At 41.5% G+C, this 3,638-nt stretch overlaps 1 pseudogene; it reads right to left on the bottom strand.

The window, feature by feature from the left end:
- Nucleotides 1–259: 259 nt before the first annotated feature.
- LOC117025335 (heterogeneous nuclear ribonucleoprotein A1-like) lies at nt 260–1,163 on the bottom strand (annotated as a pseudogene).
- Between the last annotated feature and the right edge of the window lie 2,475 nt (nt 1,164–3,638).

Here is a 3,638-nt window from a genome sequence, read left to right as displayed (position 1 = left end):
TAAAACCCTTTGTTGGAATGCTTTACACTTTCCACAGAACAGAAACTAAAATAACTTGTTATACAATTAGTCACCAATACAGTTCTCGAGTTTTTGGCCCATTCACATGAGCATTGTCTAAAACATGTCTTCTTTGTAGCAGCTGGGCCCTGCCACCACTGTGCTTGGCTGAGCTCACAAATCTGTTGTAACCTGTAGCTTCCCTGTCACATCTCTGGCTCTCCTCTCCTGCTAAGTAAGCTTTGTTTCCTGGCAGTAATTAAAACCTTCTGCCACTGCCATAGCTACTGCTGCTGTTGGAACCACCGCAGCCACCTTGGCTTTGTGGTTTGGCAAAGTATTGACCTCCACCACCATAGGGTCTGGAGCTTCTGCATCCAAAGTTTCCTCCTTTCATGGGGCCAAACTTTGAAGATGGATTGTTGCAATTGCCAAAATCAGTGTAGCTTCAGCCACCTCCAAAATTGCTTCCATCATTACCAAATCCATCATAGCCCTCCCCACTGCCACCATATCCTGCACCACGACTGCCACCAAAGCCACCTCGACCACCACTGAAGTTTCCAGAACTATTTCGATCTCTTGGCTGGATGAAGCACTAGCCATCTCTTGCTTAGATAGGGCTTTTCTTACGTCACAGTTGTGGACATTCACAGCATGGTATTTCTGAATGACAGTCTTACCTACAGAGTCATGGTCATCAAAGGTTACAGAAGCAAAGCCTCTCTTCTTGCCACTGCCTTGGTCAGTCATGATTTCAATCAACTTCAATTTTTCCCATACATTTCAAAATCATCTCTTAAGCGATGTTCTTCAATGTCTTCTTTAATACCACTGGGAAAAAAACATATTTTTCACAGTGAAGTGGGCACCAGGTCTTTGAGAATCTTCTCGAGACTGCCCTCTTTTGGCCCACAACTCTTCCATCCCCCTCGTGTGGCCTTGCCTTCATGGCTGCACCCACCTCCTCCACAGCAGCATAGGTGACAAACCCAAAGCCTCTGGAGCCCTTGGTGTTTGGGTCTCTCATCACCACCCACTCTGGGAGCGTTCCCCATTGCTCAGAATGGCTCCTCAGGCTCATCGGTTGTTTCAAAGCTCTAACCTCCAATGAAGGGCTTCTGCAGCTGTTCGGGCTCTTTAGGAGTCTCTGACTTAGACATGACGACCGCGGGAAAGGAGACTTCAATGATGTTTACTGAGTGTTATCCACCAACAGAAAAGGAGAACACAGACTCTCATATAAGGGAAGTGCTTAAGATAATCTGATCCTTACTGACTCTTCCAAGACATGCAATATAAGGAATCTGCTAATTATAATCCACACAGCTGGACCTGCCTGCGTTCACATTTGACCAGTAATGTTTCCATCCCCTGTTATTTGCACAGCTTCAAGTATGCAGATTTTCCCCTAGGACAAAGCTTTCCAATCAACTGGACTTTGACACTGCCACCAGGGACACACCACTGAGCTTGTTATTTCCTTACACTAAATGTTTTTAGAATTTTAGCTTATGACAGACTATTGTCTGCTGCCAATCTTGAGAAATGTATCTTGTTAAACCCAGCCCTTGGTTGGCAATGTCACTCAAATTCAAATAATAATCTACCCACTTGTCCCAGCTGGCAGCCAGATTTTTAACTAAGATACATAGATGATAAATAGACAGACAGACAGATAGATAATACATAGAAAGAAATGTGATTTGCGTTTATTTCTCTAAATCCAAAGGCTGTTCAACCATATTCAAAAGTTGGTGAAAACTTGAGTTTGAAACTTTTTAACAATAAAATGTTAATAAAGAAAAATATCATGCTCCAGGTTTTTATTGTCCCATAAAACAACAATTTATTATGATCCCTCACATTGCTGACTTGGTTGGAAGAGCCAGGTAGTTTTTCCTTGGAGTCTCTCATTGATAGTATTCCGAAAGCACTGAAGCTGAAGTCACCTAAAGGCTCTATTGGACGGACGTCCAAGATGGCTGACTCACATGGTTGACAACTGACACTGGCTGCACGACAGGACATCCGCTGGAGCTGCAATCCAGAGCTCCTATACAGGGACTCCACATGTGGCTTAAGCTTTACAGTACGATCGCGTCATTCCCAAAGCTTCTATTTCAAGAGACCAAAAGTGCAAGCTGACATTCTCTTAAGGTCTAGGCCTGAAACTGGCATAGGATCAATCCTGCCACATTCTATTGTCAAAGCAGTCACAGAGCTCACTAAGATTCAAGAGGAGGGACCACGGACTCTCAATAGAGAAGCGTCAAAGAATTTGTGGACACCTTTAATTGGCCACACATGGCTATACACTCAGTGCAAATATAAGGAACAGCAAAGAGATCATTAAGAACATTTTGTTCTGTATTACCAGACAGTTAAACTCAAAGTGATATTTCAGAACAAAATAATTTACTTTAAATTACTTCAAATGAAGTTCATCTAGCCTCTACGGAATTGCAAAAGTCCTGTTATGATTATTACCTTGTAAGTTATGGACTTCTCTTCAACCGAAGCAAAGAGCTTGATAATTAAAGTGAGATCCTAAGGTAGTGATAAATATAAAAAATAAGGAGTTAACGGTTAAATTCAGAATACCCTAAATTGTAAGGAAAGAAAATGTGAGTAAGTCATGAAATAGCAACAAGGATAAACTTTAATTAACATATCAACTACCACCTGTTCATCATTCAAAGTGAATTTTAAATAGAGAGATCTAAATTTCTCCAAAGTTGTTCCAGTTAAACATAAAACATTTGTAAACATAAAGGCACTATGTTAGAGACAGGCTGTTTGCCAATCTCATCTTCTCTTTTTGTGTCTCAGTAAATCTGCATACCCCTGCCTCCCTTGCAGTTAGTTAGGGCTACATGGGAGGGTTCTAGCCAATGGAATGTGTGCAGAATTAAGGTACATCACCTCTAGAACTGGCCATAAAAGAACCTGTACGGTTCTGCATGCTTTCTCTCTACTCCTTAGCCAGGCAGATGAAAGAGAAACAGTGGAAAAGTCCCAGTAGCTTCTAAGGATCAACAAAGACAAGTCTCCTTCTGGTAGAGATTTGCCCTGTCCGCATCTGACACAAGAAAAAAAAAAAATCCTTTGTTATGCTAAGCCAGTGACAAATGGGAGTTGCTTGTTACAGCCACTAGCATTAAATATGAGGACACTGATTAATACAGAATGTAAAAATACCCCACCTCCTTCCTAAAAGAGACACTGCAATCACCCTTTTTGGAGTGCTTAATGTATCTTCTAAATTCAAAGTTGACAGGCACCTAGATGTCATCTGCTTAACCTACTTTTTTGATTCCAGTGACCACACACTGCCACCAATGAATAAAACACAAACACCTGGTCTCAGAGAAATATACATTGTGGAAAGCAGAAGTGTGGAATCCTATGTTGCCATGACAACAAGAATGTAATTCCATTTCAAAAGGATCACCAGCTCCTGTATGAAAACTGAACTTCTCTTATAAGCAAGGTTTTTAAAATGTTGCATGCAGGAAGGAAAGTATTGAACATCTCACTCCGAGTAACCGATTATATCCTCTGGTACCATCAATGCCAACTGTAACCTATAGTAAAAAACCACTTTGGTTTCTTCAGGGGTCCCTGAAATGTGAGTG

The sequence above is a fragment of the Rhinolophus ferrumequinum genome, chromosome 7 (assembly GCF_004115265.2).
Source record: "Rhinolophus ferrumequinum isolate MPI-CBG mRhiFer1 chromosome 7, mRhiFer1_v1.p, whole genome shotgun sequence".
Taxonomy (NCBI): domain Eukaryota; kingdom Metazoa; phylum Chordata; class Mammalia; order Chiroptera; family Rhinolophidae; genus Rhinolophus; species Rhinolophus ferrumequinum.
Note: the sequence above shows the minus strand (reverse complement) of the source record. Positions and strands in the feature narration are given on the sequence as shown.